The sequence below is a fragment of the Peromyscus leucopus genome, chromosome 22 (assembly GCF_004664715.2).
Source record: "Peromyscus leucopus breed LL Stock chromosome 22, UCI_PerLeu_2.1, whole genome shotgun sequence".
Lineage (NCBI taxonomy): Eukaryota > Metazoa > Chordata > Mammalia > Rodentia > Cricetidae > Peromyscus > Peromyscus leucopus.
This window is the reverse complement of record NC_051081.1, coordinates 3,761,425-3,774,487: the sequence shown is the minus strand read 5'-3', so window position 1 is coordinate 3,774,487 and position 13,063 is coordinate 3,761,425.

Below are 13,063 nucleotides of genomic sequence, written 5' to 3'. Positions count from 1 at the left end.
TTCTCTTCCCTCCAGGCCAGCACCCATCACCCCTTCCCCCTAAGTGGCAGGGACACTTCAAGGTAATTCTTGTGACTCCTACAGCTGCTAAACTCGAGGGCTTTCCTCACTGGGTCCACCTGTCTCATCTAAAACCTTTTATCTCATCTCCATCCCAGAAAAATCTCTCTTCACATACAGTGAAACAAACAGGGCCTTGTTCTCTAAAGCTCCAGAGGACAGCATGACCTACTGCCTTGTCACCAATTCCAGAGGAATAAGTTATCACCCCTTCCTTTCCCAACCAGGGCCACACAGAACCAGAGGCAAAAAGGACCATCAAAAATATCCAGGCGGTAAGGAAAAATGTAATGTAACAGTCTATCATTGTTCAATACTCAGTAACTGATCACCTGCATTTCCTAAATGCTAAACTAAAGAAGGAAACAGGTGCCTTAAATAAACTACTTCTAATAAGGCTTGTCTCAGGTAAAAATTAAGCAGAGTACTAAGGCCAGATCTGCCTCAGATAAATGTCAACTCCAAAAACAAAATAATAATGATTCTTTTCTCTCTAAACTTTTTCTATGTCACCAGTATCTTGTCAGACAAAAGGTTCCCAGCCACAGCACGAAGGATGGACAGCTGCAGAACAAGGGACGACAGAACTTCATCCCAGGACCCTCACCATCATCCCAGGACTTCACAAGCTACCCTCCCCATTTCCCCCCCAAGAGCCAACCGACGTCCACCATTCAGCCCGAAGCAGTCTTTGAGAGAAACGTTGCCCCATACCCACTAAACCACAATTTTTTTCTTTTTTTTAAAAAAGAAGAGTCAGGGATGATAGACCCACAACATGCCCCCAGGTTTGGGCATGTCCGGCGGACCTAGACACTTCCGCCTAGCCAGTTCCGGGTCAAAATAGCCATTTCCAGGCCAAGGCGTCTCATGTGACCAGGACCCCGTGGCTCTGCATGGTTGCCTAAGAGGGTGCAATGTGACCATGTGATCTACGCGCATGCGTGGAGCAGCCACATGGACCTTTGTATGCATGAGCCATCCAGCCTTTATAAGCCAGCACCATATTCCCGGTTTCCTTCTTCTTCTTCTCCACACACGTCTCTTCCACAGGCCTGAGCACTCGTCTGTCTCTCTCATCTTAATAAAACTCTTGTTAGTGGATTCTGTCGTGTTTTGTGACCTTTCCTCACAGGGTAAGAGCGCTGCTAAATAACTAACAGACTGACCCTTACTTTGTCTAGGCAAAAGGGGTGCAATCAATTCCAGTGTCCTGCTGCTTGTCCACAGTCTGGGCCAGGTCCTGGCAGCCAATGTTGCATTGAGGCATCTTGCCCTGTGGTCAGTGTTGCCATGATCCAGGCAGAGACATTGTGGTGCCTCATACATAATCTTCTTTAGGGACCTTGGGTCACTGCTAGAATCTAGAAGTCTGTCTGATATAATAAGCTTTTAGATCAACATTTTAAATGCCATGTTCTGTATATCTCTGAAGTATGAGGGCTGTACAGGTATATCTGAATAGACCAACTTTGTTTCTAATTATTTATTTTAAGATCAAACCCTGAAAACATATGCAAGGGACTGAGTAAAGCCTATACCTGTAATTAATTACATCAGTACTTAGCAAGACTACAATTAAAGAACTTAATATTTATAAGATGACTATTTACTTATGTTTTCTAACAGTCTACAATAAATAGCCTTTAAAACGATTTTAAATTGAAGCTCTTCTAGTATCAAATACGGGTTCAGTAAAGAAACCAAAACAAAATATCAATATAAAACATTTGTATGACTCAGCTTATCCAAATAGCTTAAGCTTAACAAATTTAGCAAAGACAAGGAGGATAGGCATATATTCTTAAGCCTGAATGGACCTTGAGTAAGGAGAAACATTCTCCAAGTCACTGGTTCTCAACTTGCTCAGTGCTATTTCATAACTTCAGTTTTGCCATTGTTGAATCTCAATGCAAATATCTGACATACAGGTGGTCCTAGACTGTCCATATAGAAAGGTTTTTCAACCCAAAAGGTCGAGACTCATGGAGTCAGAAGCTATTCCAAGTCCTTTGCCTAGGTCATTGTCTTGCTACATCACGAGAAATGAACATCTCAGTTTTTGGTGGCTATCAGCTAGAGTGACTCATATTAGCTGCCAGAGGAAAGTACATTCTTTTTTTTTCTATTTATTTATTTATTTATTTTTATTTTACAATACCATTCAGTTCTACATATCAGCCACGGGTTCCCCTATTCTCCCCCCTCCCACCCCTCCCCTTACCCCCAACCTACCCCCCATTCCCACCTCCTCCAGGGCAAAGCCTCTCCCGAGGACTGCAATCAACCTGGTAGACTCAGTCCAGGCAGGTCCAGTCCGGAAGGTACATTCTTGTGTATAAAAGCATTGAGGTACAGCTTTAATATTTATCAAATGCCTTATTTATTAAATATATGTAGTCATCTATCTAAATTCTCTAGAAGCTTGCTGTTGAACACTTGGCAAAGACATAATTACTTAGGTGTAAATCTATAAGTTAGCTTTTGTTAACCTGAATAGAGCTTTAAAACCTTTAGTAAAAGATGGCTGCCAGCCATGTGACTACCTATGAGGTCACCAGCCAAGATGGAGGAAAGCCACGTGGTTGCTGTTTAAAACATGTTCTTCTAAACAGTAACTACTTGCACACATACACACAGTTGAATCTAAGTTACATATACACACATATAGTTAAAGCTAGCTTACATTCACACATACAGAGTAAAATCCGAGTCACATATGTGTCCATATACATACACATGTATATATCTCCATTTTTAACATAAACAGTTTGCAGAATCATCAGCTAATTTTAAAATGAAAACCAACCAGAATTAACTTTTAAATTCAGTAGTTGTAGGTATAAGAAACCACAACAAACATAGTTCATATCACATCCCCTCTGACCTTCTACAACCTTCCATGTACCCTCAGTCTGTTCCTTTGATTCCTCAGACATTTACTTCAGACAAATTTCTCTCTTCCTTTTTAAACACAGGAACTCCTACTAAAGTCTTTTTTTGTGTGTGATTTCCCTCAGTAGTCTAGGATATATTGTAACGCTACAATATTTTAAACAAGAACAGAAATACATGCATATACCATAACAAGAATAACTCTAAATTTGCATCAACACTGTACTGGTGTGCAGAATCTACTGGATCTGAATGATCAAAGCATCCCTGGCTACAGCATTATAACACAGCTACCATAGCTTACCAACCATAGGCAATAACACTCCACTCTGCCCTTGGAGCTAAACCTTGGTCCGGTTTGGCAGGCAGCCCCAGGGCAGGTCTTGGGAGCCCCACCCATCAGCATGGGAGCCGGAGTGCAGCCTGGGGACAGGAGATCACTGCCAAGCCCAGATTCTCAAGTCCACAAGAGCTGCAGGCTGGAAGGGACTCCATGTCCCAGCTGGGCATCTCTGGAACTGTGACCCCGGGGGGCAGTTCTCCATCAGCCCCACACCCCACAGTACGCCTGGGTCAAGTGTGCTCCAAGCTATGTGAACCCCTCTCCCCAGCTCCTGCCTGCTCTGTGCCATGCCGCAAAGTCTCCACCCCATGGCTCCCTGTGCGGAGGCCTGCCTCGAAACTGCTGCATCTGGGCCACACTGGTGCCCATGGCCTGCTCAAGGGCCCCGCCACACTGAGTCCCCATGGCTGCTGCCCATGCCACGCCACACTACAACAATGAGCTCCCCTGCCTGCTGCCTGTGCTCCTGGCCAGAGAGCAAGGAGGCAACGGGGCAGGAGCACTCTTAGTGTATCCCAGTTCAACCAAAGGGACCCTCTGTCCCTTTTGCTGGCCATCTGAGTCACAACATACACACAAGCCCAGGCATAAAACACACACACAATGTGGCTACACTTCTCACACATTCACACATTCATATAGGCAGGACATTCCAACAGAAAGGCAAACAATTTAACCAGAGAAACAGTATCAGCTGACCACAAGCAGATGTGGGGTTTTCCACCCGACTACAGATCTGAGGCCCCCTGTCCTCAATCAAATAGATGTGTGTGGGGGGTCTCCACTCCGACTGCTAGGGTCCGGAATGCCTCCCAGCCCCTCGTGATCATGGTTCTCTGGCACACCCACCCTTGACCACTTCTGATCACAATCACCCACTCAGGCTAGCCACAGAAACGAAACTGAACACAGATAGACAGGACAGACAGACAGACACAGGCTGGCTTCAGGCTCTATGGGCCATGGTCCAGGTGGGCTTAGGGGATTCTGGATGAGCCCCCAAATGTTATTCCCAGATTGTGGGGACCCCCAAAAGACCACCAAGGAGACTGAATCCCATATGTAAAAGCAAAGAAACTTTCTTTTGTTTTTTAATTAAGAAAAATCTTCATACATTTTACATGCCAATCAAAGATCCCCCTTTTCCTTCCTTCTGCCCACCCAGCCTCCCCCTCCCAACAGATCCCCCAACCCTCCCTACAAGAAGGCAAGACCTTCCATGGGGAGGCACATCCAGTAGAGGCAAGTCCAAGCCCTTCCCCCTGCCTCAAGACTGCACGAAGTGTCCCACCATAAGTAGTGGGCTCCAAAAAGCCTCCTCATGCATCAGGGATGGATTGTGATTCTACCACCAGAGGGCACCCAAGCAGATCAAGCTACACAATTGTCTCACCATGCAGAGGGCCTAGTCCAGTCCCATGAAGGCTCCACAGCTGTCGATCCAACTTTCATGAGTTCCCTCTAGTTTGGTTTGGTCATTTCTGCAGGTTTCCCTATCATGATCCTGATGCACTTGCTCATAGAATCCCTCTTCTCTCTCCAATGGACTCCTGGAGTTCTGCCTGGTGTTAGGCTGTGGATTTCTGCATCTGCTTCCATCAGTCATTGGAGAAACACTTTGTGATGACACTTAGGTTATTCACTGATCTGATCACTGGGGCAAGCCAGTTCAGTTCAGGCACCCTCTCCACTAATGCAAGTAGCCCAGGCTGGGGTCATTCTTGGGGATTCCTGGCAACTTCCCTAGCACTTGGTTTCTCTCTGTCTCCATGATGCCTCCCTCTATCATGGAATCATTTTCATTGCTCTCCCACTCCATCCCTGTTCCAGCTCGACCATCCCATTCCCTTATGTTCTCATCCTCTATCCTCTACCCTCCATTGGCCACACCTCACCCCAGTTCACTCATGGGGATCTCATCTATTTCCCCTTCACAGGGCAATCCACACATCCCTCTTTGGGTCCTCCTTGTTAGTTAGTTTCTCTGAAGTTGTAGATTGTTGTCTGGTTATCCTTTGCTTTACATCTAGTATCTACTTATGAGTGAGTACATACCATGTTTGTCCTTCTGAGTCTGGGTTACCTCTCTTAGGATGATATTTTCTAGTTCCATCCACTTGCCTGAAAATATCATGATGTCATTGTTTTTCTCTGCTGAGTAGTACTCCATTGTGCATGTGTACTACATTTTCTTAACCCATTCTTCAGTTGAGGGGCATCTAGGTTATTTCCAGGTTTTGGCTATTATGAATAATGCTGCTTTGGCCATAGCTGAGCATGTGTCCCTGTGGTATGACTGAGCATTCCTTGGGTATATGCCCAAGAGTGGTATAGCTGGATCTTGAGGAAGATTGATTCCTAATTTTCTGAGAAACCACCACACTGATTTACAACTTGTGGCTGTACAAGTTTGTAGCAGGAATCTTAGATGGTCTTATTAATAAATACAAACCTGGAGCCAGGTATTGGGGTGAATGCTGGAAGACCAGAGAAGCAGAACAAGCCACAGCCACCTCACCTTGCCAATTCCTCAGCTGATCCTGTTTCCTCAGACTGGAAGCCTCTGAGTCCTTATACTGCTTCTCAAAAGCCTGAATGTTTAACTAGCTAAAAGCTTCTAGTTTCTGGTCCTCACACCTTATATACCTTTCTGCTTTCTACCATCACTCCCTGGGATTAAAGACTCACTTTCTGGGATTAAAGGTGTGAGTCACCATGCTTGGCTGTATCCTTGAAAACACAGAGATCCAGGTAGATCTCTGACTCTGGAATGCTAGGATTAAAGGCGTGTGCTACCACTGCCTACCCTCTATGTTTAATATTGTGGCTGTTCTGTTCTCTGACCCCAGACAAGTTTATTAGCATGCACAATATTTCGGGGAACACAATACCACCACTCAAGTTTGCATTCTCACCAACAGTGGAGGAGTGTTCTCCTTGCTCCACATCCTCTCCAACATAAGCTGTCTGCAGTGCTTTTGATCTTAGTCATTCTGACAGGTGTAAGATGGTATCTCAGATCTTAGCCATTCTGACATGTGTAAGATGGTATCTCAGAGTTGTTTTGATTTGCATTTCCCTGATGACTAAGGATGCTGAACAATTCCTTAAATGTCTTTCAGCCATTTGAAATTCTTCTGTTGAGAATTCTCTATTTAGCTCTATAGCCCATTTTTCAAATTGCATTATTTGGTATTTTGATGTTTAGTTTCTTGAGTTCTTTATATATTTTGGAGATCAGTCTTCTGTCAGATGTGGAGTTAGTGAAGATCTTTTCCCACTCTGTAGGCTGTCATTTTGTCTTATTTACTGTGTCCTTTGCCTTACAGGAGCTTAAGAGCCTTTATTTTCAAGCTTGGAGCTTGGGCTCTCTGTCTGAACACAGCATTGAGAGTAGAGAGCCCAAAGCCTAGGTAGGGTTGGGTTTTTACCATAGCAGAGGTTGGGGTGAGGGGATTTCCAGAGTTCAGGACCCTGGTTGGCTGACATTTGTCTGTGGGTATAGGGCATGTTTGGAATGTCAGGTATTTCCTCTTAGATGCAGGCCCCACTGGGTGGGGACAGCTCATGGCTTTTCCTGGGTCCAGGTGTTGCCTGCCAGAAGCTGTGTCTGGGCCTCTAAGCCTGTCATGGCAGTTGTGTGGTCAAGCTGTTTTGGTCCCCGCCAACCCCCGACTGAACTCAGATCCCCCATGAAAAGCCGGGTGCAGCAGCAGATGTCTATTACCCCAGTGCTGGGGAGGCAGACACAGGAGGAGCCCTGGGATTCACTGGCCCAGCAGCCTGGTCTAATGTACGGGTTCAGTGAGAGATTCTGCCTCAAAAAAATAAGGGGAGAGCAGGAGTGTATAGTGGTTACACCTTTAATCCCGGCCCTGGGGAGGATAAGACGGATCTCTGTGAGTTTCAGGCCAGCCAGGTCTACAGAGTGAGACCCTGTCTCAAAAATAAAAATAATTAAAAAATAAAGTGGGAGCAGTGGAGGAATATATGGGGCATCAACTCCTCGCCTACATAAAAGGCAAGTGAGCACACAACATGCTAGCTGTGTGTATGAGAGACTTTCCTCTGAGCAAATACCTGACAGAAGCTACTGAAGGGGGAGAGTTGTCTCAGCTTGGGGCTTCAGGGGACTTGGGTACATGCCTCCAGCATTTACTATTCTGTGGTCTTTGCCTTTCTGAGCGAGGGAAGATGAAATCTCACAGTTGTTCTGATCTGCATTCCCCAAGGCTAGGGATGATGTACATTTCTGAGCTATTTCTTAGCCAGTTTTATTTCTTCTTTTGTGAACTCTGTCCAGATCCACAGCCCGTTTGCAAGTTGGGCCATGTGTTTCCTTGACTCTCTGTTGCTGGAGGGCTTCTCTCCAGGTTCCCCAAGCCCCGCAGTCCCACAATCCACTTATAAAATAATCACTCAGACGCTTATATCACTTATAAACTGTATGGCCATGGCAGGCTTCTTGCTAACTGTTCTTTTATCTTAAATTAACCCATTTTTATAAATCTATACCTTGCCACGTGGCTGGTGGCTTACCAGAGTCTTCACATGCTGCTTCTCCTGGCGGTGGCTGCAGCGTCTCCCTCCTCAGCCTTCCGCTTCCCAGAATTCTCCTCTCTCCTTGTCCCACATACTTCCTGCCTGATCACTGGCCATCAGTGTTTTATTTATATAGAATGATATCCACAGCATTTCCCCTTTTTTTCTTTTTTTAAAAAGTAAGGTTTTAACTTTAACATGGTAAAATTACATATAACAAAACAATTATCGAGCAAGAATTACAGTTACAATATTAAAGATGTCCTATCTATCTTATATTTGTGAATTTAAGGTTTTATATCTAACTTATCTTTTATCATAACTGAGGAAATTACAACTATCTAGTTTTCAACCACATCAAAGACCTGAGAAGGAACATAATGGTACCTGAGAAATGGTAGATGGATGCAAGCAACTTTCGGGAATCTTGCAAAAGTAGACCAAGACAGCTGGCAGCCTGGACAGTCACCTAATGTTTCTCAGCATTGTTGGTGCATATAAATTGGCTACAGGCCTAGAGTATCTGACAGACCATTTTAGAAGCAGGAATTCTGAGAGACCATCTTACCCTGTCTTGGCAGAGTACAGTGGTCGCTTTCCTTGTGTCCCGCTTGTCCAGAAAGGACAGCATTGCATTTGTACTGTCAGCCGTCAAGGCAAGGGCAGTTCTTTGCCCAGTAGGCCACTTTGTGCCAAAAAGACAAACTTCCAAATGGAAATGTCTTAGAAGCCCAATATTCTCTCGGGATCAATTGGTGCAGCCAGGAGCAATTGTGTCTCGCGTCAACAGAATTCTAAGTTATTTAAATGCCATATTCTCTAGGTCTATGAAGTGTTTGAAGATTACCTATCTATCTGAAATATATCTATGTATACCTAGAAGACTTAACTAACATGGCTACAGATATGATTATCATAGATGACTAATTATTAATCTATTTTTTAATTATCCATTACAATTTTAAATGAGTTACATAAACATAATACCTCAAACAAGAATAGAAATATATATGTACAGTATAACAAAATTAACTTCAAGTTTGTATCAATAAACTAAAATCTATACCAATGTAAAACATTTTAAACAAGTTGTTCTTTAAAAGTAGGTTCATTAATCTACCCTTTTATCTTATCATCTCTATATCCTCCTATATATCTATATCATATCCCCTTTTCTTTTTTAGAAAGAGATCACATTTATAATCAACCTGTTTTAAATAAAAATATTGTTTTTTCTCTGTCCCACACCAGAGGGCTCTTCTGATTTGGGACACAAGAATCTCTTAACCATTTTTTTAAAGCAATATGTCTGGGTTTAGAGGGGGAGTGAGCCAATTCCACCTCTAAAGCCAGCTTGGTATATTTGGGAATTTGGGCGTAGTATCTCTTACTACTTCCTGCTGGAGGGGGCGCTGTATCTTATGGGGATGCAAAGAAAATTTTAGGCCTATGGGGTAGTCCGTGAGGCTGTATTGTGTGAACCAGTTGCCTTGAAACCGCTCTGGATGTTGGATCATCTGGGCCATGGTGTCATCAGAGACCTTTCAGGGGGTCTTGGCTGGTGAAACCTGATGTATCTTAATCTGGAACAAATCCACAGCCTCTGGCTTTCTGTGGAAACAAAAGCAGAACCTCTTTTCCAAAGCAACATATCCATAAATCCAGATTTTGAAGTCAAGGTACCTTTAAAATATACATTTTGGCATAACTCAACAGCTTTTGCAATCAAATGTTTTTCTTCAGTTACGAATATCAAAGACAACATGATCCAGATTCTCTGTGTGGTAGCCATCTTTACGTGGCTTATTTTTTATATTACCTTATTTTTTATATTACCTATTGCTTTAACTGCACCATTCTAAGACTGAAAAGGCGCTGTGGTTGCTGGCTCCGCCCACTTCAGCTTCCCAACATGGCAGTGGTACGTTTTCCGCCAGCTCTGGGAGTCATCAAGTCTCAGAAATAGTGGGTCTAAGCTTTTATCAAAGCAGCGTGTTGCCCAGAAACCTTTTTTTTTTTTTTTAATACTAGTAAAGACTAAATCTACTACACAGCATAATGTGCCTGTGGCAGACCCCTCATTCCCGCCATACTGCTGGTCAAACACACACACCAGGAACCCGCCAGTGTTCAAACCTGTGTTTTGCGGTGTCTAGCTGCCCGTATGAGACAAGAAGCAGGAACCTGGTTTTGGCTCTGTTTAGAATTGGTTATTAAATATTCTCAGGTTTAAGGTGGAAACTCGAGCCGTTGGGCGCCATTTGTTGCTGGAGGGCTTCTCTCCAGGTTCCCCAAGCCCCGCAGTCCCACAATCCACTTATAAAATAATCATTCAGACGCTTATATCACTTATAAACTGTATGGCCATGGCAGGCTTCTTGCTAACTGTTCTTATATCTTAAATTAACCCATTTTTATAAATCTATACCTTGCCACGTGGCTGGTGGCTTACCAGCATCTTCACATGCTGCTTCTCCTGGCGGTGGCTGCAGCGTCTCCCTCCTCAGCCTTCCGCTTCCCAGAATTCTCCTCTCTCCTTGTCCCACCTACTTCCTGCCTGGCAACCTACTTCCTGCCTGATCACTGGCCATCAGTGTTTTATTTATATAGAATGATATCCATAGCAACTCTCTTTGTCCAGTTCTCTATATATTCAGGATACCAATCCTTCATTAGATGTGCAGATATACACCTGGTGAAGAGTCTGCACCACGCTGCGGATCCTTCTTTACTGGGTTGATTGATACATGTGTGTGTCTGAGGTCATGGAATGAAAGGGAGTGGAGAATACAGGAGGAGCTGGAGGGGGAAAGGAATGAGTGAGACTAGCCATGATGTCTAAAGGTTACATGCTGAGAACTTGTCTCAATTAAAATGTGTTTTACCAATTTAAAATAAAACACAACAGTACCATTTTTCATTATTGTAACTTTTATTGTATTTATTCATTTAAAAATATATAATATTTTTACTTTACTTGAGAGCTTTACACATGTGTACAATGCATTACTATCACACCCCATCTCTGTTTCTCCCCTACAACTCCTTCTGGAATCCCCAATGTAGCCCCTGCTCAACTTCAGGTCCTTTCTTTCTTTCGATAGCATACTGAGCTCACTTAGTGCTGACCACAGGTGCGTGGCTCTCCAGGGGCCACAGATTACCCTGAGGAAATCTGGCAGCCGTTCTCTCTCCAGCAGCCTTCAACTGGGGTAGAGATGGGGCTGGTGAGCCCCTCCCTCATCCATGCTGGTTGGTCTTGAGCAGCTGACCACATCCGCCTGAGTTCCCAAGCACTCCAGCCCCGCCATTTGCCACTATTTCACAGCTTTCCACCCCGCCATCCAGGTCTCTCTTTCTCTATTTTTAAATTGTTGGAAACACATAAATGACATAAATGCATATCTTGTTTCTAGTCGATACACCTGGCCCAAATACTCCAGTCAGATGGCAGACTCCATTAGACTGCGTAATCAAAGGTAACACGGGCTGATGTGATAGCTCAGGGGTCAAGTGTCACTCAAGTAGACAGCCACGTAAATAAAGCTGGATGTGGTAGAGCAGATGGAGGAGGAGGAGATGGGAGTGGAGGAGGAGGAGATGGAGGAGGAAGATATGCGGGACAGAAGCAGGCAGAGGAGACAACTATGTTGCCTATATTGCTGAGTGAAGTAAATCAGTCACAATTGAAGAGTCTGGAACAGTTCTAGCATGGTCAGTCTCTGCCTTAGTCACACAGGAACTCACATGCACACAGACACACACACACCACATACACATGCACACACAGACCACACACACACATGCACACAGACACAGACCACACACACATGTACACAGACACACACACACCACACACACATGCACACAGACACAGACCACACACACATGTACACAGACACACACACACAGACCACACACACATGCACACACAGACCACACACACATGCACACACAGACCACACACATGCACACACAGACCACACACACCACACACATGCACACACAGACCACACACACCACACACATGCACACACAGACCACACACACCACACACATGCACACACAGACCACACACACCACACACATGCACACAGACACAGACCACACACACATGTACACAGACACACACACACACCACACACACATGCACACACAGACCACACACACATGCACACACAGACCACACACACATGCACACACAGACCACACACACATGCACACAGACACAGACCACACACACATGCACACTGTTTCGTTCCTTTCCCTCTACCCCACCCACCCCACTCTTGTCCCCTCCACTCAACCGTACCCCATTTCAGTTCCCTTCCCTCCACCTCACTCCCCTTCCTATTCCAAGGGTATCCCTGACTCATCCCAAGAAGGGTGAATTTCTGACCGCGTGACTTCCAGGCAACAGGGAGACATCACAGGGAGGAAGGAAGGAGAACCCTGAGGAGGAACCTCTGTGGCAGGAACTAACTTCCTTGAAAGCAGTTCCTGGACTCAAGACCAGGTAGCAGGAGCAGCTAGCTCAGAGTCACATGAGGGACTGGGTAGCCAAGAGAGCAGTAGTAAGGGCAGATCTTAAATTTGAAAAGCTGGTAAATCAGGATTATTCGACCAGAAACCTAGACTGGTGCTTCAGAAAAAGAGAAGTCAAATTTCTCCACTGTTTGGCAGACAAATTGGCAGAGACTAATGAGAAATGTGAACGCAAAGAATGAGAACTCTTGTGGGCCCAGGCTGGCCTGTGGGTGAACAGCAGCCGCCTGAGCCAAATGGGATCAGGTGGCCTGTGGTTGTCTTCCAGCAGTCTGTAATTATTGAAGAAGTAGTGTAACAGGGCCCTAGACCTTAGCACACCTGACTCCATGATGGAAGTACCACTCACGCTGTAAAACTCGGCACACAAACTGCACCACATGCCAAAAGTGAAGCCAAGGACTAATCCATCAGTCGGTAGCTGTAGGAAAGTCTCCAAATCCACGGACCTTGCTTTTTGACTCCTGTAGTTCCACTTCAGGCTAACTGTTCTTGTTAATGAACTATGCCAACCAAGACGTGGTTCCTGTGCTTAAAAGTTCACCCTGAGAAAGGCTCAGGGCTGCAATGGGATCCTGAATGCTCAGCGTAGTCTCTGGCTGACCAAGACTTCCCATTGGCTTAAACCCATTCCTGAGCAATCTTCTATGGTGAAAACCCACATTTCTGGAGGTTACA